We start from the raw sequence: 25,544 nt of genomic DNA, 5'->3' as shown, positions 1-25,544 counted from the left end.
TTTAGGGATCCAAATATTATTTTGGAAGCACCCTGAAGTGTTCTACTACTGTCCGCGTATTTCCCCAGTTTTGCTCATCCTCCAAAATGTTTAGCTTCCTCTGGTTATATAATACTATTCATTTAGGATTATTCACTTCATGCGCAGATTTAGTCATTAGCAAGTATATGTACATAAACAAGTATAAGAAGTAAAATGCAACAGACCTCAAGGCATTCTATCAACTCCAATACAAAAACACTTATCATCCATAAACGTGCTTCACTCGGTAAACTCGCCATATTTTTTCCAGTTGATATCCAGAGTCAGGCAATGTTTTCTACAAGTGTGCTTTTGAAGAAAACATTTTTTCTGAAACTGCAATGATACAGCAACAGAGAATGTAATCCCTGCACTGCACTCCCCAATGTCCTTATTATAAACCCTTGCTTCTCTAATTTCAATTATGGCACCTCCACCCATGAGAGCAAAAAAGGGAATCCAAAGTGTCTTATTTTGTTGAAGGGTATTATTCCCAGCTCCCAATGAACTGTAGAAACTGAAGGACTGTGGAACATTGCTGAAAACTGGATGGCACTGATACAGGCTATTCTAGCCCACTTAAATACCCACTCAATACTAACCAGACAGGCCTGCCAAGACCCAAAAGATCTGTCACAATTGCTGGACACTGAAGGACACCAACTTAGCCCACCCTTGCAGATCCTAAATAGTAAAATAATCTGAGCAGCTGTATCCTTTAATGACTAAGGACGATAATTCGGTTAATCTTCAGAAATCTCTTCAACTGACATCTCAAAGCCAATGGCATAAAGGAGGATTGTAATGCGGTATATTCAGGCCAATCAGAACTCCCCCCTTAGCCTTTGCAAACAGCTGTTGCCAGTCACAGATCAAGAAGATCAGAGAGTGGTTGACCTCCAGCATTGAAAATCAGATCAAGAACAGAGGTTAGACAGCTAACTCAATTTAGGGACCTGCACAGTTAATTAGAGCAGCAAGCATAACTCAAATCATAAATATGTGTATCTATCTCACCCTTAGTCACACCACTAAGCACTATGTCCCATAAAACTATAACTGCCCCTGTCGTCATCACGCACAACATAGAAACACTTCTTACATAGGCTCTGGACAAATATACACTTTCAACCACACATCCAGTGGGTGTAGAGTGCTACCCGCATGGATAAGCACTTCAGTGTCCCATATAGGGATAGTAAGAACTAAAAGTGACTTGCTGTAAGTAGAAATGCCACAGATATACATAGGGACAGATCTTTGCCCCTGACAAATAACCAACAATATTAATTGTTGCTATCGGCTGTGTGCAACAAAGGCCATGTGATACGCAGAGGTTTTCATTCTGTAGATACTAATCAAAAAAACTATAGCTGTATTTCGGAAATTACATGCATTTGTACTCCTGAAATTAGTTCATCGCTTTCAAAGCTCAAAAGTGAAATGATCCAACCTAAAATTCTTCAAATGGAAAACTAACTCACTAAATAATCACACTCAATTCACAGTCTTATTTATTTTCCTTCCAAAAGAGAAAATATCGAAGAACCACAATTTCTTCGTCTCTTATAAGCCCATCACCAGCAATCTTTCATCAAGAGGATCATTTTTAAATCAAACCAAACCGGAAAGAAATAGAGACTCATTATTCTAAGATGAGATGCAGCATGTTCCTTCACTGTCCAGTTTTCTTGCTTGGTTTTCTGATATCTCAAATTCCTCGCAACACAAGCCTCGTTTGTTAGTTTTCTCAATCAAATAATTTCACAGGGCTGCCTGCTGATTGCCACTTTAAAGATGTCCAATGATCAAACATGTTATCTCTTTTTGAATGTACCTACCAGCACATCTGTTAATTAAATTTACAACAAAGCATACATGTCACCCTTTTTACGTCCTTGTCAATATTCGATAGCCTTCGAGCAGAACTGGTATAGATGAGCAGCAATATTTATTTCTTATATTAGGCCCGGTCAGAAACTAAACATCTATATTGTTTTAAACTGGCATACAAGCAGCTTCTCTACAACTAAAAATAGAGAGGAAATGTTAACAAGTGGCTCTATCACACACTCATCTTAAGTACCAAGAACCCAACAACAACTAAACTCTGGCTATGCAAATTCGCTCCTTCAGCAAATGATTGTGGATTCTCTGTGGTCCCCACATTCACCTTGCCTATGTAATACCTACATTCACCCTCAATTTAACAGCATTCTCATGAGAGGTTTACCAAATCAAAAATATGCAGACAACACCTAGATGGTGGTAGATTTGAATGGGTCAGAAAATCGATTTTACCAACTAGTGCTCTGTTTAACAGACATCATGGTGCAGATGAAAGAAAACGAAGTAGAATATTCAGAAAAAGAAAATATCTTTCCTAGGAGCCAGAGAGCTGCTCAAGCCTGAACTATTGTACCATGTCATCTTACCAGCTTACAAAAAGGCTAACAATCTACGCGTCAGCATCACTATGAACTCCATGATCAACACCATTTTCTTCTTACTGTTATCAAAGTTATCCATCTTATTTCACCAACTCGTTGGGGATTAATGGTTGGCTCAGTAATCAACGTCAGACTAGACCAAAGAAAATCTTTCTATTTGGACGTCAGCACGTTCCTTACATGTATTCACGAGTGAAGACAGAGAGAAAATACAGTTAGCATAAAAGGGTGGAGTTTGAGTATCTCAAAGCTTAAGGAAATGTAATAGATCAATACCCAGACAATGACTTCACTGCTATGGTTTGAGGACTGGGTCCAACTTAAGTGGCTACACATCCCCATTACTATAAATATGGCACTCCTTTGCAATAATTCTACAATACAATAACATTCAAAGACCAATGTAGTGCTTTAATCTTCCAACAAGAGCAATCCAACACTTGTCCGGCGACCTGCAGACTAAAAAAAAAAAAAAAAAAAAAAAAAAAAGACTGGCAGGGTTAAATATTGGAAACCTCTCTCAGTGGATCCAAGATTAGAACAATTTTTCCTTATTTGCAAGAAAAAACAAAAACATGTATTTATTTACATACCATCAACCAAACAACCTCCAGCCAGTCAGCTCCGAATTAAAAAGCTCTTTGAGACTTGCTACATGTAATGTGCTACATAAAAACTCATTTACATTCAAGATAAACCTTGTGGTTGTGTGCAATAATTTATGTTGGTCTACATTCTTGCCTTTGTACATAGAAAAGTAGTCTGCCACATTTTTAGGGTTGAGCCTGTGAGTGCATGAACTAGCACACGAGTCTCGCTTGTGAGACTGTTGTGATAAGTACAGGGCTTGGAGCCGGACTGTCACCCACTATTTGTTGGCTTGCGTGGCACTCTTGTAATTCGTCAAGGCATGCTTTATAATTTCCATTCCTCTGAGTGGATCAGGGATAAAGCACTAATTGATTCAACGTAATTAATGCCCTTCTGCTGCTCCCAACTTGATCCAGGTACTATTTTGTTCTTTTTAACTTCTAGTGGCCCTCTAATCAAAAATAATCTACCCCACTCCAAAACAATCAGCACCATTCCAAATGGCCCCCTCTAATAAAAACAATCTGTCCCACTGCAATCTGCTCCACTCCAATCCAAAACAATCTGCCCCACTGCAATCCAAAACAATGTGCTAACTCCAGCCTGCTCCACTCCCATCTGCCCCACCACAATCAAAAACAGTCTGCCCACTCCAATCCAAAACAATACGCCCCACTCTAATCCACCTCACCCTAAGCCATCCCATTTCACCCCACTCCAATACACCCCTTTCCCATCCAATAAACCCCACACCAACCCTCCACCCGACTCCAATCCAGCCCACTCCAATCTGCCCCCCTCCAATTCAAAACAACCAGCCCCACTCCCATCCAAAATAATCTGCCCCAGTTCAATCTGCCCTACTTCAATCCAAAACAATCTGCCCTACTTCAATCCAAAACAATCTGCCCTACTTCAATCCAAAACAATCTGCCCTACTTCAATCCAAAACAATCTGCCCTACTTCAATCCAATTAAATCTGCCCTACTTCAATCCAATTAAATCTGCCCTACTTCAATCCAATTAAATCTGCCCTACTTCAATCCAATTAAATCTGCCCTACTTCAATCCAATTAAATCTGCCCTACTTCAATCCAATTAAATCTGCCCTACTTCAATCCATTTAAATCTGCCCTACTTCAATCCATTTAAATCTGCCCTACTTCAATCCATTTAAATCTGCCCTACTTCAATCCATTTAAATCTGCCCTACTTCAATCCATTTAAATCTGCCCTACTTCAATCCATTTAAATCTGCCCTACTTCAATCCATTTAAATCTGCCCTACTTCAATCCATTTAAATCTGCCCTACTTTAATCCAATCCATTTAAACCTGCCCCACTCCAATCCATTTAAACCTGCCCCACTCCAATCCATTTAAACCTGCCCCACTCCAATCCATTTAAACCTGCCCCACTCCAATCCATTTAAACCTGCCCCACTCCAATCCATTTAAACCTGCCCCACTCCAATCCATTTAAACCTGCCCCACTCCAATCCATTTAAACCTGCCCCACTCCAATCCATTTAAACCTGCCCCACTCCAATCCATTTAAACCTGCCCCACTCCAATCCATTTAAACCTGCCCCACTCCAATCCATTTAAACCTGCCCCACTCCAATCCATTTAAACCTGCCCCACTCCAATCCATTTAAACCTGCCCCACTCCAATCTGCCCTACTATAATGCCAAACAACCTACGCCAATCCAAAAGCATCTGCCTTACACTAATCCAATCCACCCTACACCAATCCAACCCACCCTACACCAATCCAACCCACCCTACACCAATCCAACCCACCGAGCCCACTCCAATCCAACCCACCGAGCCCACTCCAATCCAACCCACCGAGCCCACTCCAATCCAACCCACCGAGCCCACTCCAATCCAACCCACCGAGCCCACTCCAATCCAACCCACCGAGCCCACTCCAATCCAACCCACCGAGCCCACTCCAATCCAACCCACCGAGCCCACTCCAATCCAACCCACCGAGCCCACCCCGATCAAGTCCACCGCTACCCAATCCACCCCACTAGAATACAGTCCACCCCACTCCAATACAATCCAACCTACTCCAATACAATCTAGTCCACATTAATTCACCCTACTCCAGTCAAATCCATCCCACTCCAAACAACCTTAATCTTCCCCACTTCAATCCATTACACCGCTCTCCAGTCCAAGCAACCCAACCCCACTCCAATCCAATCTAACCCACTTCAGTCAAATCAACCACAATCCACTACACCCAAACCAATCCACCCCATCCAATCCACCCATTCCACACACTAACCCAACCCACTCAATTCAATCCACCCCATCCACACCCTAATCCACCTCAATCCACTCCGATACATCCCACTGCAGTCCACCCCATGCCATGCCAATCCAATCTACCTCACTTCAATGAAATCCAACCCAGTCCAATTCATCCAAGTCCAGTACAACCCCCCCAATCCAATCCACTGCAACCCATTTCAATCCACTCCAATCCACCCAACTTTAATCCACCTAACTCCACTTCAATCCACCACGCTCTACTACAACCCAGCCCACCCCTTTGCAATTCAGTCTACAGCAGCCCAGTCCAATCCATCCAGACTACCCCACTCCAACACAATCCACCCCACTTCAACCCACCCTATCCCAGTTCAGGCCACCTCACCCCCATGCAACTTACCCCACACCAATTCACCCTTGTCCAATCCACCACACCCCAGCCCAATCAATCTAAACCACCCCAATCTAACCCACACCACCCCACGCCAATCCACCCCAATCCAGTCCACCCCATGCCAATCCAGTCCAGTCCAGTCCACCCCATGCCAATCCAGTCCACCCCACGCCAATCCAGTCCACCCCACGCCAATCCATTACAGTCCACCCCACTCCATTCTAGTCCACCCCACCCCAATCCAATCCAGTCCAATCCAATCCAGTCCACCCCAATCCAATCCAATCCACCCCACCCCAATCCACCCCCCTCCACCCCTCTCCAGTCCACCTCAATCCAGTCCACTCCAAACTAGTCCACTCCAATCCAATCCACCCCACTCCAACCCCAGCACTATCACCCCAATCCCGTCCACCTAATCCCTTTTCAATCCACCACAATGAACCCCTCCACTCAAGCCACCCCAATCGACATTTTACTCCAGTCCAATCCACCCCAAGAACTCTATCCATTTTAACCCACTCCACCCCACTCTGCCACAACATCCTTCTTCTCTATACTCAACTCTACGACACTCAGTCTTTTACTCCACTTTACAATATTCTGACAAATCCACTTTACTCTACTCCCCCACTCCACACCACTAACGTTTAGCCAAGCTGAACAGGAGCCACACTGGTGTACAACATGGCAAAACAAAGGTCTTGTATAACGGAGACCCAGTGACTTTGCCAATGCTTGTTCAAGGTATGAGGTCAAATTCCATCTACTTTTACGAAATCAAACAAGGTGACAGAGTAACTTTCTCACAAGAGTATGGAAGTGTAGACCTCTTAAATTTGGGGTAACTACCCTTGCAAACCACCACAGTGGCATAAGAGCTAAAATGCACAAAGTATTCTTGGGCTTGTTGTACACCAATTGGGTTCTTCATACCCCCCCACTTCACACACTATGTTTTGAGGAGACCACTAGTTAGTCCTTTGATCTGATGTGTGCGCTAAAAACCCTGACTGATTCTGTAATAGTTTGGTGAGCACAGAAAGTAACACAAATGTGAATGTGTTTATTGTTAGACAAACTGTCACTCCTCTTATGAGGCCATGCCAGTTTTTAACAGAATTTACTTGCTAACAATGTTATAGGTACACATTTTCACAATATAGTGGCATCCCTCCAAGTTGGTCGAGGAAGCAGGGTACTAATCATTTTCACTACATCACTGACAAAAGTTTAATCATTGATACGAACTCTAGTGGTATGGTCAGAAATAACCTACTTGTATGGTCAGTGATCAGAGCTAATACAAATAAGCCATCTACCTAATCCTTTTTGGAGAAGCTAGCAAAACCAAGTAAGTCACTTTAGAATTGTTATAGAATATAAAATATCCAGGGGGGCGTGGCCAGCAAGATGGCCGAATGGCAGCACTAACAGCGCCCTGCCCTGAGTGCAATAATCCTGCATTATCCTGACGCCCCTGGACTTCCTCGCCCCGGATCAGCGAATGCTAGCCGTGACGGGCTCAGGCCTGATGAAGTGGAGTGGTAGCCAGCGGAGCAGCAGAGGACAGCGGTAGAGAGCTGCCAGAAGTGCCCTAGTCCAACGCAAACGAAAATCAACACCATTGCACTAGTTGTGAATCTACTCCGGGCTGACCTACATAAGGTGGCTGAGAGGTCAACAGAAACAGAAAGGCAGGTGACCGAACTGCAAGACGAGATGGCAACACTTGAAGCCACAGTGACGGCTCTTGAAGCCCGCTCAAAGGCAATTAAGGCCTGCATCGAGGAGACAGAGTAGATTCCGTAGAAACAACCTCAGGTTCGTAGACTTCCTTGAGAGGAAAGAGGTGAACAGGCCAGAGGCCTTTCTGGAAGACTGGATTACATCAACCCCTCCCAATTTCAAATCTCACTGATTTGTTTTGCAATGGAATGAGCCCATAGGTCCTTGGCTCCACCCTCCTTGTCAGGAGCACCCCCACGCACTGTTATAGAGCGTTTGCTCAATCATAAAGACCAGGATGAGATTCTACATGTGATTCGTACACATGGAGATCCGCAGTATGAGAACTGCATTACTCGATCTACCTAGATTATACCAGAGCAGTGCAGATAAGAGACAATCCTACAGTGGGGTGAAGCAAAAACAAAGCCATGGGACTGAAATATATGCTTCGGTACCCTGCTAAACTAAAGATACTTCACGAGGGCCGCATGCACTTTTGACACCAGAGAATGCCTGGGACTGGTTGGAGGTGCATGAGTGGGACCGGATACCAGCACGAAGCATTGGCTGCTCTCCATCTTCGGGCAAGTGCCTCAACCCCACAGGAACTTCAACCCGCAGGCGCAGCCGGAGATGGAGGAAATTCACCCCCTACTGAAGAGAGGATAGTAGTGCACCCAGATGGCTCCTTGTTTCTTGAATCGCAAAGGGTGGAGAGGGAGGAGGAGAGGGCTCTGGTTGAGTGAGTCACCTGCACTGGGTCACTTGAGGGGGCAGCGACCCGACAGAGCAGTCCCTTGCGGTCACAGGTGGAGACGGAGTGGAGGAGTGTAGACAGCATTGATAGCAGTGATGCGCCTACATGAAAGACAACCACCTGTACGGGAAGATACAATGGATGATGCAGATTACTACTGATTACAATAATGCCACCCTGACTACATGCTTGGTGATGGTCAACAGTTTGGTTCCTTCCTAGATGGCATTGGAGTATAGGGAGGCACAATGGCAGGTATAGGTTATTGTGGGGAGGGATCTGAGGGGGCCAAAGTAACATGGGGGCCATATATGCTCTCTCTTTGAATTTTCCATTTTGTTAACCCTCAAAGTTGACACTTTGTTTTCTCCTATCCGCTGCAGCTCTTGTTGTTCAGATTAAATCTCCTCTGTATCCTTCACTCTTCTCTTAGGAATCCTAAGAGTGTAGTGGGTCTGAAGGGAGGAGGAGTGGGCCGCACTAGTGTTGGACCGCCTCTTCCTCCTTGCAGTTACACATTACATGGAGCTTGCTCCCTCTAGACCCCGATATACATAGCTGGCCTGGAGAAGTTTAGTGTTTCTGTTTAAGAGGGCTGGGCTCTACTGAGGGTTGGGAAAACACAAGTTATGTTTCAGAATGTTTACCAGAGGGGTGGGGGTTTATGTTATGTTGATGTTTCTGGAAAAATATGTGCACAGGAGGAACAAAAATATGCCACATGGTTGGAGGTGGGGAGCCAGGTGCAGGAGTCCAACAGATGAAGGAATGTATGGTACCACTTGTGTAATGAATATTACAGTTAGAATGAATCAGAAAAGATCCCGGACTCACACATACCTTGAGATAACAGACCAATATAGTGGTTCTTAAAGAAACGCACCTGCTGGAGCTCGAGGTCCAAAAACTTTAAGAAAAAAAAATGGCGGGGACTTTACTCCTCTACCTATTCCTCATATGCTCGAGGAGTGTTTATATATGTGGGTGGCCCCGAGCACCCCCTTCCAACTGCAGGGACATGTGCTTGAAGTCGCTGGGAGATACATGCTGCTGCATGGATTGCTAGATGGTGGGGAAATATGCCTGCTAAATGTGTATGCTCCCAATACAGATAACGGGGAATTTTTCACTGCACTTGCCACTTAACTAAAACCGTACATGGGGTTACCTACGATTGGGCAGGAGATTTTAATTGCATCTTAGATGGTCAGCAAGATAGACTCTCCGTGAATGGGCACAAAGCCTCATAAGATGGCATGATTGCGCAACACTATGTCTAAATTACACCTAATGGATATGAGGGAGGCTCTCTGTGGGAAGTTTGATATAAATTGGAACACTGCGAGCACGCGAGGCGCAGAGTGGGGGGCATATAAGGTTGTGGCACGAGCAGTCCGCCTTAGTAAAACATATGGTATTTGAAAGACACTGGAAAAGGAGTTGGGAACAGCAGAGGGGCAACTTGCAGAAATGCAATGCGAGCTTAGGGGAACTGAAGGGAATGAAGCAGGAGGCCTCTATAGAAAGGTGGCAGCCATTTGGGACAGATTGGACTGCTATGTCTGGAAAGACTTCTGACAGAACTTGAATAGAGAGGGAGACAGACTGGGCGGTATGTTAGCCTGGTTACTTAAAAGGGAGCGTCCGCCACCCCTCATACTGGCTCTTAACGGTCCCAATGGAGTCCAGGTAATGGAACAGGGGGCTACAGAGAACCTGCTGTGCGTCCATCTGGCTCAGGTGTATTCAGCCCCAGGAGATGTTGACAGAGCTGAAATGTTGTGATTCCTAGCTCAGCTGCAACTTCCGCGGCTAACAAGGGAACAGGCGGTGGCACTGGGTGTGGATCCTATGTTGAAAGAGCTGGGGGATACCCTTGGGGATATGGCCCATGACAAGTCTCTGGGGCCAGACGGTCTCCCGGTAGAATACTATAAGAGGTATGCCGCCAGCCTACTCCGTTCCCTGCTCAAGACCATACTGGAGGCAAAAGAATTGGGCATTGCCCCTCCTCCCCCCACCCCCACACACACACGAGGGAAACTTATAATCATGATCCCGAAACCAGAAAAGGACCCCGCTGATAAAAGCTCATATAGGCCACTTTTAATGCTTAATGTGGATATGAAGGTTGCCCACTCTCTCCACTCCTATTTGCCCTGGCCACAGAGCCCTTGGCGATATACCTTATGGAGCAGACAAGAGTGGGGAGAATACAGGTAGGAGACCAGACCCACATTTTGTCTATGTATGCTGATGATACATTGGTATATGTGTAGGGTGCGGAACGGTCAATCCCACAGCGGTTAGAGGTAATGGAGGGTGTCGGGGCTTGTGGTCAACCGCCGCAAAACAATACTGTTCCCGTAGGCCCATGGGAGTTGCAGCAATTTCCATATCTTGGCCTGCTGATTGCACACGAACCGCACATGCAATACGAGCTCAATATGGGTAGATTGCTGGAAGGCTTACATTAATCCGTCTGGTTCTGGACAAGGCTGCCGCTGTCTGTTATGGACAGAATAGCTCTGAGTAAGATGGTCCTGCTGCAGCGCTGTATATACATTATGCAAAATTCGTTTTGTTCCTTGCCGGCATCGGTGTTTATGCAAATAGATGACATTTTGTGAAATTCGTCTGGACGGGCAAATGGAGCAGAGTTCATCTCGAAATCCTAAAATTAGATATGGAACAGGGGGGCCTCGGACTCCCCGATTTCCAGTTGTATTACTTCGCGGGGAGACTGCAACATGCCGTACTATGGTGTGACAACAATCCCAATTGGGAGAAAGACTTGCTATCTGGATCCACTGGAACACACCAGCTGCCTCAACTCTTGATGAGTGGGAGAGACTTACCAGAACAGGCACCGCTTATAGTTGAACAGATGACAAGTGTGGGAGAGGGTGGTCTGCATTATTCTCCAGCACGCCCCATATGCTAGACTTCTTCCACTCGGTTGGCTACCACCATTTCAACACCTCTGGGAAGTTATGGACTTTATGCCGTGGATGACAGGCGGCTGCCATAATGAAGGCAACCTGTACCTTGGCGACATCGTAGAACTCCATTATCAAGTATGCAGTAAACTGCAATTTCTACAATATTGGAGCATATCTTGCACTGTGCAAGAAATATGGACCTCGCGCCCGGATGAACCAAGACAATCCTTGGCACTGCAATTGCTTATAGACCCTGGTTCATCCAGAGGTGGTATCTCTTGCCTTAACGCTCTGAACAGCGATAGGCATACTAGTCTCATCCGCAGCTGCGCAGCCTGGGATGAATTACTGAAGATCTCCCTTACAGATGGAGAATGGCACAGAACCCTTTTGCAGGTTCGAGAGGTGGCCAGTAATGCTGGTTTTCAGCTTGTGCCATTCTACTTCATACACAGGGCTTACCTTACCCCAATGAGCTTACACAAAGCATACCCATGGTGTCTGGCCTGTTGCGCCAGGTGCAACACAACACCGGCTGAGTTTGGACATGTGGCATGGGAGTATGCAACAATCAGACAATTGTGGGATGAAGTAGGGCTGGCAATTGATAGGGTAACGGCATACATGGTGGGATCCTTAGCTCACCATTGCATCCTGAGCCTGCTACCCTTACCCAAAAAGGGGGGGGGGACAAAATGATATTGATAGCGCAGTTGGGACTGGTGTTTGTGCGGCGCCGCATAACTATACACTGGGCCAGCTCGGAGAGGCTGAGATAGGATAAATGGAATACAGACTGCATGGAGTGGGCAGAGGCTGAGGAAAGTAGATTGCGTAGGGTGCGTAACAATGATAATGCAGAGAGTGATTTGGAGGAGTGGAAGGACATGCTGGAAGGGTTGGCAGGCAATGTACCGGATGACGAGCAAGAGATCAATCCCCTCTCCAGCGACTGATGTGGCAGGCACCCGTAGGGAGGTACCATCCCCCCTCCTCCTGACACGCTACACACATATATCCAAATATACTGACAATTTCAACCCCACATGATTGGACACTACACAGGCCCCCCCCCATAGACAGCTGATGTTCCAGCTTTATGAATAGCCTTGTGATTTTGTGGCTGATGTGTGATGGGGAAATGGGAGGAGAATGCATGCTGGGGCCCTGGCAGGATCTTCCTTTTTTCTCCTCCATGTTATGTACTACAAGTGTTATGGATAACCTACTGTGCACTATCATTTGAGATGCCTTACATGCATAAATGTATTGTGTTCTGTCTTTATGCTAAAATCTCAAAAAAATGTATCTATAAAATATCCAGTGGCCTTCATAAAAAGGATATCAAAATATTTCAAATGGCGCTGAATAATGGTAAAATTGATAGATTTTGGAGCTGTATTTGCAAGGACAGGTCAAATATCATTCAATAATTATCTCATATATACTCTCCTCTGAGTCAGGCTGCACAGATGTATACTGCTTAACCAATTCTTATACATTCCTGGAGTACTAACAAACTATTTGCTTAATTTCCTTAGAACTTACATAGCAAGGTACAATTTAAGTGGAGAATAACATTCTCAAGTGATTCAAAGCTAAGTAAATTACTCAGGAGGAACATTTACTTTGCAATGTGCCAGGCTCACACAGAAAGTCAGTATGCTGAACTGTGCAGCAAAGAGGACTTATTAAAGTGTTGATGGTTCATTTTATAGTTGGAGGAAAGTGCCACTGTTGGCATGGCTACCGCCCTACCTTTTGCCTAGTGTTAGTGCCAACTTTGATTGAAAGTGTGTTGAGACCCTGCTAACCAGGCCCTAGCAGCAGAGTGTTATTTCCCCAAACTGTACCCCTATTTACACAATTGGAACAGCCCTGGCACACAGTTAACTCCCTTGTAAAAGGTACCCATGGTACCCAGGGCCCTGTGGCCAGGGAATGGCTATAAGGGCTGCAGCATGCATTATGCCACCCTAGGGGACCCCTCACTCAGCTCATGCACACTGCCATTGCAGATTGTGTGTGCTAGTGGGGAGAAAAAGTCAAAGCCGACATGGCACCCCTCTCAGGGTGCCATGCCCACAACCCACTACCTGTGGCATAGGTAAGTCACCCCTCTAGCAGGCATTACAGCCCTAAGGCAGGTGCACTTTATCACAGGTGAGGGCATAGCTGCATGAGCACTATGCCCCTACAGTGTGTAAGTCCTTTCTTAGACATTGTAAGTGCAGTGTAGCCATACTGAGTATTCAGTCTGGGAGTTTGTCATTACGAACTCCACAGCACAATAATGGCTTCACTGAATACTGAGAAGTTTGGTATCAAACTTCTCAGCACAATTAACCCACAATGATGCCAGTGTGGGATTAATTGAAAAATACACAAAGAGGGCATCTTAGAGATGTCTCCTATATGTTAGCCCAACTGCTAGTGTAGGACTGACCGGTCTGTGCCCGCCTACCACTTTCAGACAAGTTTCTGACCACATGACCGCATTTGTGCACTCTGGGGTCAGAAACAAAGCCTATCCTGGGTGGAGGTGCTTCACACCTCCCCTGCAGGAACTGTAACACCTGGCGGTGAGCCTCAAAAGCTCAAGCCTTCGGTTACAGCGCCCCAGGGCACTCCAGCTAGTTGAGATGCCCACCCCACTGTACAAAGCTGCACTATTGGTGGCAAGTCCGGCGGAAAACAGGGAGGAGTGTCCACCCCAGCCAGGACCACCCCTAAGGTGTCCAGAGCTGAGGTGACCCCCCCTCCCTGCAGAATCTTCCATCTTGGTTTGGAGGACAGGGACCAATAGGGATAGGAATGTGCCCCCCTCCCCAAACAAAGTGAGCACAAGGAGGGTATAGCCACCCTCAGGGAAAGTAGCCATTGGCTACTGCCCCCTGACCCTACCACGCACTTAAATCTAGGATTTACGGGCCTCCCTGAACCCAGCTCACAAGATTCCTGATGACCAACAAGGACTGCTAGGCTCAAACCCCCAGCAGAGAAGACAGAAGATGACATCTGCTTTGGCCCCTTCCCTACCGGCCTGTCTCCTGCTTCAGAGAACCTGCAAAAAGACTAGCGACATGTCCAGCAGGCCCAGCGACCTCTGCCAACTCCAGAGGACTGCCCTGCACCCAAGAACAAAGAACTCCAGAGGACAGCAGCTCTATCTGAAGAAACCTACAACCAAGGACACTCACCTCACTCCAGATGCGCGAGTCCTGACCCCTCTACACCAGACACCCACGGCCCGTGTCCAGGTGGTCCACCCTGCAGGAAGGGGTCCCCTGGTGACTGGGAGCAAGAGCCTACCCTGGGTTAATCTCTCCACGATGACGCCTGCAGAGGGAATCCCGAGGACACCCCCCCCCCCCCCCGACTGCAAGCTCCAGGCGAAGATAACCGACGCCTGAAGAACCACTGCACCTCAGCCCCCAGGCCTTGGAGAAATTGACCCCCCAGTGCAGCATCGACCAGCACGCGGCCCTCCTCCCTGCCCAGCCGGTAGTTTGCCCGAGAAGCCCCACTGGACCTCATCTGCAGCGGGGTCCCCTCAGATTTGCATTGAATACCAGATGCCCTGTTTGCACCCTGCACCCGGCCGCCCTAGTGCCGCTGGGGATGTGCGTTTGGTGCCTACATGCTAATTGCCCCCCCCCCCCTCGAGTGATCTCTTGAACGCACCCTCCTACCTGCCCCCGTCTGCCCTCCGAAATCACGGGTTTTTACCTGCCAGCAGACCAAGTTCTATGTGACCCTTGTCCCCATAGGAGCCCACGTTAATTTGGTGCCTCTTTGACCTCTGCACCCGACCGGCTGTGTTGCTGGTGGTGGGTGTTTGGGCTTAACTTGAACCCCCAACGACGGATTACATACGCCCTGGTGATCAGAACTTTAAGTTATATACTTACCTGCAAAACTGTAATATCTTTCCTTCCCCAAGGAACTGTTGAAAAATGCAGTGTCCACTTTTGAAATAGCTTTTAGCCATTTTAAGAAAAACTGTAAACATTGTTGAGTCTATTCAAAGTCCTGATCATATATATGCAAAGTACCTTTTATTTTATGTACTTACCTGCAAACTGAATCTTGTGGTTCTAGAAATAAATTAACAAAACATTTTTCTATATAAAATCCTATTGGTCTGGAGTTAAGTCATTGAGCTATTGCTTGTGTGTGTACAACAAATGCTTAACACTACCCACTGATAAGCCTAACTGCTCGAAGACACTACCACACAAATAGAGCATTAGTATTATCTATTTAAGCCACTGTCAAACTACTGGGGAACCCCTGGACTCAGTGCACACTATATCTCATTTTGATATAGTATATACAGAGCCAGCTTCCTACAATAGTGATGGAAATATACTACAGGCCCAACTTTATTTTCATTTACTGAGACACTGAAAACATGTTTCAAATATCTAATCCTTCTTCCCTTCCTGACAAGGACATGCAATGGTCAGCTACTGTAATTCATGCTGCAGATAATTCTGGGAACTGACTGAAAGAACCATGCTTGACAATAATAAAGAAATCTTATAATAAATAGTCTATCTTTTGCATGACAAAGAAATGTAACTCTAGCACAATATTAGGTGGGCTAAAGTGAGAGTTTTCAGCAAGACTCAGGTGACTGTGCTTGGTTACATCATCTTGTGCATTCCACTGAATTGAGTTTATTTCTTCAAGTAGATTTTTAATATAAGGTACATGTTACTTACCCTGTAAGCATCTGTTCGTGGCATGCAGTCCTGTAGATTTAGATGGTGCTCTGCATACCCCTGCCATCTAGTGCTGGCTATGGGTGTGTGCAGGTTGTTTTTCTTCTAAGAAAGGCTTTCGAGTCACAAGGAAGGAGTGACTCCTCCTTCTCAGTGATAATGCGCATGGGCATCAACTCCATTGTTAGACTGCTTTCCGTAAGAGGGAAAGAATAGAGTGTTGAGTAAATGTAAGTTATGAGATGTTCATGTGAGAAAGAGTAGAATAAACTGCCACAGGTGTCCGGGGAGGATGGTGGGTGCATGTGAATCTGCAGCACTTCATGCCACAAACAGAAGCTTTCAGGGTAACATTCTGTTTGAGGCATGTGTGGGTGTAGTTACACATGCTCTGCATAGACTGTAAAGCAGTCCAGCTCATTAGAGGTGGCTAATCTGTGGGTGTTGCAGTTGTTTGAAAAAGAGTATGTAGCACTGTCGATACCTACATTGGCTTGTTGGCGTGCTTAAACATCCACAGGTTTTGTGAAGGCGTACAGTGTGGACCATGTAGCTGCTTTACATATGACAGCTATGGGAATGTTCCCTAGAAAAGCCAGGGGTGCTCCCTTTTCCTTGTAGAGTGTGCTCTGGGAGAAGTACGTAAAGGTCTTTTGGCTTTCGCATAACAAGTTTGAATGCATTCTCCTATCCATATGACTATGCCCAATTTGGATATATGGAGGTGAAAAAGCAACAAGAAGTGGTTTCGCTGCTCTGAAAGTTTTAGTTCTATCAATATAGACCATGAGGGCTCTGTTAACATCTAATGTATAAAGAGCTCTTTCCGCAAGAGAATCTGGTTGTGGGGAAAAAAATTGGTAACTCAATCCATTGGTTGAGGTGAAATTGAGAAAACACTTTAGGGAGAAATATAGGTGTGGTGCAGAGAACCACTATGTAGTTGAAGGAACAGTTCTTCCAAGGTTAAAGTCTGGAGCTCACCAACATGTGTAAGGTAAGTGACAGAAACGAAAAAAGGCCATCTTCCAAGAAAGGAATTGAAGGGTGCATGAGTGCGGGGGTTCGACTGGGGAACCCATGAGACTTGTGTCAACCAAATTAAGGTTAGATGAAGGTGTGAGTGGAATCCATGGTGGAATAACTCTAAATCTCCTCCATGAAGGCTTTAATCACTGGTACCTCGAACAAAAAAAAGGTGCTGCCTTTTTTGGAGACAGGCAGCCACTGCAGCAAGATGTAATCCTATAGATGTGAACGCTAATCCAGCCTTTCGTAATTGAAGCAGGTAGCAGACAATGTCTTGTACAGTGTCTTTGAAAGGGTCAATTTGTTTTGAGTGAAAGCAGCAGACAAAACATTTCCACTTTACTGCATCGCAAGCTCTAGTGGTATGTCTATGGGCTTCTGTAAAAATGTCCACAGCCTGGTGGCAAATTAAGGTAACCAAATTATGACCTCAGGAGTCAAATTGCTAGGTTGAGAGTTTTAGGATCTGGGTGCCTGATTTCTCCATAATTCTGAGTGAGAATATTCAGCCTGTTCGGGAGCTTCTCGTGGAGAACTACAGAGAGGTCAAGTAGTGTAGGGAACCAGGGTTGACGAGCCCAGGTGGGATCTACAAGAGTCAATGTGAGACTTCTGCTGTAGCTTCCAAACCAGAAATTGAAAGAGAGGGAGATGAGGAAAAGAGTAGGCAAATATCCCCGACTGACTCATCCATAGTGAGTTGCCCTGGGATAGTGGGTGTGGGAAACTGGAGGCAAAGTTTGGGCATTTTGAGTTTTCTGCAGTTGCAAAAAGGGAACCCCTACCTCTGGAAATATGGAAGTAGGAATTGTGTGTGCAGTTCCCAATCGTAGATTTGGTGTTGCATCCTGCTTAGCAGGTCTGCAAAGCCTGTGGCTGGGAAATACCCTGGTATTAGGGGAATGTTGTGAAGCAGAGCACATTTCCATATGTTTTGATAGTTGTGAAAGTTGCACAGACTGAGTTTCCCCCCTGCAACTTGTTCCTGTCCCCGTTTCCTCTGCTTATCTGGGAGACGTTGGAGGAGCTACTCCATCTCATCCCAGTGAGCGAGGTCACGGAACACGATCTAGTTCAAATGCACCACTGGTCTGCGGACTAAGCTGCAGCCCTTTTCCCCGCTGCGTCAATTTTACTTATCTTGTCAGGTGGCTGGGTACAGCCAGATGCTTCGGTGTTGGCTCTTTTCCTAATACTGGTGACAACTAAGGAATCAGGGGGTGCTTACCCTCCAATGTAGAAGGGTCTGAGGGAGAGGATCTCTATTTCTCGTCAAACCAGGGAGTAATTATATGACCCCTAACTGACTTCTTGTATAGGTCGTCCATGTGGCGTAGCATCCCCTTGAGCACAGGCAGGTACTGAATGCCTCTGGATGTGGAGGATAGTGTCTCAAATAGGAAACCCTTTTCCAGAGGTTCCTTATGAAGCAGAACGCCCTGAATGTAGCTGCCCTAGCTATGAGTTCCTAGCTATGGGTATGTGGTGGGCTTATCAGGAGGTGCTGGGCGTGCAGGGTACAAGACTGGGTCTGTTTCTCAGGAGTGTCAAGAGTCCTGGGGGTCAGAGTCTGGTGGTACATGACAAGAGTCGGCCCCAGTATCAGGGGGACCGGTCCCATCACCGGGGTATCCAGTACCATCCCCCGGGGATCCCTGAGGGGAGGCATAAGGGTGGTGAAGAGGGCATGTCTGGTAGTGGTAGTGGAGGAGGTGGTGGTGGCAGCGGAGGCAAAGGTCTAGTGGCTTTGTCCATCTTTTTGGGTTTCAGTGGAATAGGGACATCCAAAGTCTCTTGAAAAAACAATTGATTTTTGGAAGATGGTGGCAGAGAAGGCAAAGGATTAGCTGCCATCTGTCCAGTTTTGGGTTGGATCTGTATCTATTTCTCTTGTAGGTTGTAGAGAATAGGCTCCACTGTTGCCTCAATATTCTTTTTGGGTGTCGACTTCGAAGGTTTTGGCTCCAAGCAGAGTTTGTGTTTCAGCTCTGAAGATCGCAGCCATGGTTTCAGGTTTGGTAAAACCATGATTCGGCTACGAGCCGAAAGGTGGGTGTCTAAATTTGATTCTCGATGACTACCATAGCCTGCAAGCAGTGGTGGTCTGAAAGCCTCTTGATCTGGGGGCGTCAGTCCTTTTGACTTAACAATTCGAGGCTGTGGGGCTGGGGGTACTGTACACACCGCACAAGAATCCAGGGTTGCGTTGGTTATTCAAACTTCAACTCCAGGTTGGATTGTGAGCTGACCTTGCCTCCCTGTGATCAGGAGAGAGACAGGTTACAGACCTGATGGGAGCTGGTTCGTGGGTATTTTGTTTTTGTAACAACACAGGTAGAAATGGAATGGCCGTAAATTCCTTCCCCAGAAGGGCATTGTATGGAGATTTCACAGGAGAATGAGTTCGAAGGCCCTGAAAGGCGAAGTCCTCTGAGTTACATCAACTCGACGGTCTGAAGCACTGAGACGAGAAACACAATCAATAACAATACGGATGGTAAGGAGATATAGAACAAAGTGAGATCAGAGGACAGTCTCGACTGAGCATGAACGCACACGTCCAAACCAGCCGGTGGAGAGAAAACAATCTCACAATAGAGCAGATGTTCACACGCAGTATTACCAAGAAGGAAAAGTCACTAACTTGTGCAAAACCTGCACACATCCGGATCCAACAGTAGATGGCAGTAGTATGCAAAGCATGTATATATACAGCCACACATGCCTCAAACTATTTTTCCACTGTGAGTTGCAGTTAGGAATTAGTCCATCATAACTTTTTGGTATTGGGTTTGCATATAAGCCACCAATCCAACCGGGATTGTGAAATGTACATTGTACCATGAATCCTGAATTTGCATATCCTGCTGAAGGATTAAGAATACTTGCTATTTTAATTTCAGTTCACCATACTAGCCTGCCTTTAAACTTAATTAAGCAAACTCAAGGTGTTCGGATGCCAGACCCAAAACTTAAACAGAAGTATGCCTAACATTTGAAGTTGAGAGACTGGCATGCAGAGCTCTAAGGCGATCCTGTGGAGAATATGAACGAGTGGTTGGACACTCACACAGGGCAGATACAACATTCCAAAAACTTTCAATTAGCTAGTTGAATGTGCTCGTGTTTTTAAGTGATTACATAAAGGTGTGATTTGAAAAACAATAAATGGTTGTGGGCTCATTAACCTTACAATTGTAAATAACAATTTGTATACAATAAATGTTAACTAGGCACCCTATGTGTTTATAGCAGATGGAAGGAAAGTAACAGGAATGCAATCACTAGTTCAGTAGTAAATGGAATGATGTTCAGAATAATGTGCAACTGCAAACACAAATAACAGAAAAACTTTTAAAAACAGAAATAGCAAGGTTTCTACTGCTCACATGAAAATGGAATAGTTGCAACTTGACATCGAATATAAACAGACCCTCCACAGCACCCAACCACCCAAGTTCAAGTTTATTTGCTTAGTTAATAAAAACCATTGCAATATAATTTATTCACCACAAGAAAAAACATAACATAGCATTCATTTAAAATCATCTTTCATTTTCTTAAAACTATCACAAAGCAAGCTAGTTCCCCAACAAGCTTCGAAAACAAAACATCATTAAACTGAAACTACAGGTTGCTTAAAAATGTTGTGCCCCACTGCTACTTTCTTGGTTTTGTGGTCAATTTTCTTCCCCACACCCTTGAGAAATTTTGACCGGGTTAAAACATGCAACCGCAGCCCCTCTGCAGGTTCTCATTCCTCTTCACAAACTCCTTATGCTACATTTTGCAACGTTCATTAAAGACCGCTTTACAAAGGCTCATTACATGAATGAGGCTCTCCGATGCTTCGCCGCAGTCTGCATTGTTTCGCATGCTCCTTTCTTCGCCATGGTGGATAGTGCTCTAGAACTGGGATGACACCGTGTAGGAGGCTGGACTGGCTTGTAGTGAGTACCAAGGGGTACTTGCACCTTGCACCAGGCCCAGTTATCCCCTATTAGTGTATAGGGTGTCTAGCAGCTTAGGCTGATAGAAAATGGTAGCTTAGCAGAGCAGCTTAGGCTGAACTAGGAGACGAGTGAAGCTCCTACAGTACCACAAGTGTCACTTGCACAATATCATAAGAAAACACAATACACAGTTATACTAAAAATAAAGGTACTTTATTTTTATGACAATATGCCAAAGTAACTCAGAGTGTACCCTCAGTGAGAGGATAGGACATATACACAAGATATATGTACACAATACCAAAAATATGCAGTATAGTCTTAGAAAACAGTGCAAACAATGTATAGTTACAATAGGATGGAATGGGGACACATAGGGATAGGGGCAACACAAACCATATACTCCAAAAGTGGAATGCGAACCACGAATGGACCCCAAACCTATGTGACCTTGTAGAGGGTCGCTGGGACTATTAGAAAATAGTGAGAGTTAGAAAAATAACCCTCCCCAAGACCCTGAAAAGTGAGTGCAAAGTGCACTAAAGTTCCCCCAAGGACATAGAAGTCGTGATAGAGGAATAATGCAGGAAAGACACAAACCAACAATGCAACAACGATGGATTTCCAATCTAGGGTACCTGTGGAACAAGGGGACCAAGTCCAAAAGTCACAAGCAAGTCGGAGATGGGCATATGCCCAGGAAATGCCAGCTGTGGGTGCAAAGAAGCTTCTACTGGACAGAAGAAGCTGAGGTTTCTGCAGGAACGAAAAGGGCTAGAGACTTCCCCTTTGGTGGACGGATCCCTCTCACCGTGGAGAGTCGTGCAGAAGTGTTTTCCCGCCGAAAGACCGCCAACAAGCCTTGCAACTGCAAATCGTGCGGTAAGCGTTTTTGGATGCTGCTATGGCCCAGGAAGGACCAGGATGTCGCAAATTGCGTCAGGAGAGAGAGGGGACGTCGAGCAAGCCAAGGAGCCCTCTCAGCAGCAGGTAGCACCCGGAGAAGTGCCAGAAACAGGCACTACGAGGATGCGTGAAACGGTGCTCACCCGAAGTTACACAAAGGAGTCCCACGTCGCCGGAGACCAACTTAGAAAGTCGTGCAATGCAGGTTAGAGTGCCGTGGACCCAGGCTTGGCTGTGCACAAAGGATTTCCGCCGGAAGTGCACAGGGGCCGGAGTAGCTGCAAAAGTCGCGGTTCCCAGCAATGCAGTCTGGCGTGGGGAGGCAAGGACTTACCTCCACCAAACTTGGACTGAAGAGTCACTGGACTGTGGGAGTCACTTGGACAGAGTTGCTGGATTCAAGGGACCTCGCTCGTCGTGCTGAGAGGAGACCCAAGGGACCGGTAATGCAGCTTTTTGGTGCCTGCGGTTGCAGGGGGAAGATTCCGTCGACCCACGGGAGATTTCTTCGGAGCTTCTAGTGCAGAGAGGAGGCAGACTACCCCCACAGCATGCACCACCAGGAAAACAGTTGAGAAGGCGGCAGGATCAGCGTTACAGAGTTGCAGTAGTCGTCTTTGCTACTATGTTGCAGTTTTGCAGGCTTCCAGCGCGGTCAGCAGTCGATTCCTTGGCAGAAGGTGAAGAGAGAGATGCAGAGGAACTCTGATGAGCTCTTGCATTCGTTATCTAAAGTTTCCCCAGAGACAGAGACCCTAAATAGCCAGAAAAGAGGGTTTGGCTACCTAGGAGAGAGGATAGGCTAGCAACACCTGAAGGAGCCTATCAGAAGGAGTCTCTGACGTCACCTGCTGGCACTGGCCACTCAGAGCAGTCCAGTGTGCCAGCAGCACCTCTGTTTCCAAGATGGCAGAGGTCTGGAGCACACTGGAGGAGCTCTGGACACCTCCCAGGGGAGGTGCAGGTCAGGGGAGTGGTCACTCCCCTTTCCTTTGTCCAGTTTCGCGCCAGAGCAGGGCTAAGGGGTCCCTGAACCGGTGTAGACTGGCTTATGCAGAACTGGGCACATCTGTGCCCAAGAAAGCATTTCCAGAGGCTGGGGGAGGCTACTCCTCCCCTGCCTTCACACCATTTTCCAAAGGGAGAGGGTGTAACACCCTCTCTCAGAGGAAGTCCTTTGTTCTGCCATCCTGGGACAAGCCTGGCTTGACCCCAGGAGGGCAGAAACCTGTCTGAGGGGTTGGCAGCAGCAGCAGCTGCAGTGAAACCTCAGGAAAGGCAGTTTGGCAGTACCAGGGTCTGTGCTACAGACCACTGGGATCATGGGATTGTGCCAACTATGCCAGGATGGCATAGAGGGGGCAATTCCATGATCATAGACATGTTACATGGCCATATTTGGAGTTACCATTGTGAAGCCACATATAGGTAGTGACCTATATGTAGTCCACGCATGTAATGGTGTCCCCGCACTCACAAAGTCCGGGGAATTGGCCCTGAACAATGTGGGGGCACCTTGGCTAGTGCCAGGGTGCCCTCACACTAAGTAACTTTGCACCTAACCTTTACCAGGTAAAGGTTAGACATATAGGTGACTTATAAGTTACTTAAGTGCAGTGTAAAATGGCTGTGAAATAACGTGGACGTTATTTCACTCAGGCTGCAGTGACAGGCCTGTGTAAGAATTGTCAGAGCTCCCTATGGGTGGCAAAAGAAATGCTGCAGCCCATAGGGATCTCCTGGAATCCCAATACCCTGGGTACCTCAGTACCATATACTGGGGAATTATAAGGGTGTTCCAGTAAGCCAATGTAAATTGGTAAAATTGGTCACTAGCCTGTTAGTGACAATTTGAAAGAAATGAGAGAGCATAACCACTGAGGTTCTGGTTAGTAGAGCCTCAGTGAGACAGTTAGGCACCACACAGGGAACACATACATATAGGCCACAAACTTATGAGCACTGGGGTCCTGGCTAGCAGGGTCCCAGTGACACATAACAAACATACTGAAAACATAGGGTTTTCACTATGAGCACTGGGCCCTGGCTAGCAGGATCCAAGTGAGACAGTGAAAACACCCTGACATACACTCACAAACAGGCCAAAAGTGGGGGTAACAAGGCTAGAAAGAGGCTACTTTCTCACACAACCCCCCCCCCCAAACGAAGGACAATAAGGCTAACCTTGGCCAGTTGAGACTTTATTGTCTAAGTGGTGATAAGTAGAGAGTAGCTCTGCAATAGACTGGTTACTCCCTTTATCATCCACTATATGGTTACTTCCCTGTGGGGATGTAAACCACCCTGTTTGAAGATTTTTAGCTAAGCAACAATGTGAAGATGTATTTTCAGAGTTTCTATCAGTAAGTTCTAGTTTAGAGCAGTGGGAATTATCCACTGAACCTATTTGTAATGATGGAAATGCCAGACAGGGATGCTGTCTCAATAAAGCCATAGCTGGGCAAAAACTTTGTCCATATGGCTGGAAGAGAGAACAGGGATGCTGTTTCTCTTGAGTTGGAGCAGGGCAGGGATGCTGTCCTATGAGCTCCACACTAGGGCAGGGATGCTGTCCTAAGTGTTGTGAGGCAGTGCAGGTTTTCTGCACTAAAGTTTCTCTGGGAGGGTTGGAGGGATGCTCCATGTCAACTAAAATGGTGCTCTTTTTCTCACCAATGTTAGTTATCCCACAGAGAGGTACTTCTACCTCAGGGAGTACAGTTTTGCCAACTGATGATTCCCTTGGAACAGGTGCCACCCCAGGAGAGGTTTCTCCCAACACAGGAATTGTATCCTGAATGGTAGGGTGGTTAGGGGATACTGTGATACCCTTTTTACCTGTTGATGGAGAGGGATCCTGAGTTTTCAGGCCTTCTCTCCTTTACTTTTTCATTTCAGTAGAAATGAGAGGGAACAATTCCTCTGGGATGCCCAGCATGGCTGCATGGGCATAAAACTCTACATCAGCCCAACCTGAGGCCTCTAGGTCATTACCTAAGAGACAGTCTACAGGTAAGCTAGGTGATACCACCACCTGCTTAGGGCCAGTAACTCCACCCCAACTAAACTGAATTATAGCTAAGGGAAGAAACTTAGTGGAGTTATGGACATCAATAATTTTATACTGTTGTCCAATGATGTGTTGTTCAGGATGCACTAGGTTTTCAGTCACCAAAGTGATACTAGAAAGAGGCTACTTTCTCACACACCGAACCTACATTTTTGGAAACACTCCTTTGTCTGATAACTATAAGTTAAAGCTAAGTAGTTTTGAGGAGATGGTTTCTTATATTTTCTGAGAATCAACCATCCATGTCTTATCTTGCCAAATCCTGTTTGTCTTCCAGTAGCGACACTATTTTGGTATTGGGTTTTTTTTCCACCTCATTACGGCTCAATATCTGGAGCCAGATAGACAAAAGGTCTAAAGTGACGAGTACTCTTTATAGGTAGTTCCTCATAAATGATCTGATCCTCATCTGTATTTCCATCCAGTGATGATGACGTAAGTTACCCTCTTTCAAAGTTTAAGGTTTTGGCTGCAGTTCACAAAAGCCGCCTGTCTACCCAAGATTTGTTTAATCAGGTAAAATTCCATTCAGATTTGCATTGGGGACACGTGCTTCAGGAGACGGAAAACTGTCTTACAAATTCTTAAGACTGTAAGGCTGAGCATCCACTGTCACAGCCCCTCTGGGCCTCACTCCCGTAGGCTAACAAAGACAGGACTCCTTCTTGGGCCACCTGTAGTATCAG

At 46.2% G+C, this 25,544-nt stretch overlaps 1 protein-coding gene across 2 annotated transcripts in view; it reads right to left on the bottom strand.

Annotated features, from left to right (window-relative positions):
* The window catches only part of EPB41L5 (erythrocyte membrane protein band 4.1 like 5), an 873,454-nt gene that overhangs the window by 314,636 nt on the left and 533,274 nt on the right, over positions 1-25,544 (bottom strand). The gene's annotated exons all lie outside the window — the stretch shown is intronic.

The sequence above is a fragment of the Pleurodeles waltl genome, chromosome 3_1 (assembly GCF_031143425.1).
Source record: "Pleurodeles waltl isolate 20211129_DDA chromosome 3_1, aPleWal1.hap1.20221129, whole genome shotgun sequence".
Lineage (NCBI taxonomy): Eukaryota > Metazoa > Chordata > Amphibia > Caudata > Salamandridae > Pleurodeles > Pleurodeles waltl.
Note: the sequence above shows the minus strand (reverse complement) of the source record. Positions and strands in the feature narration are given on the sequence as shown.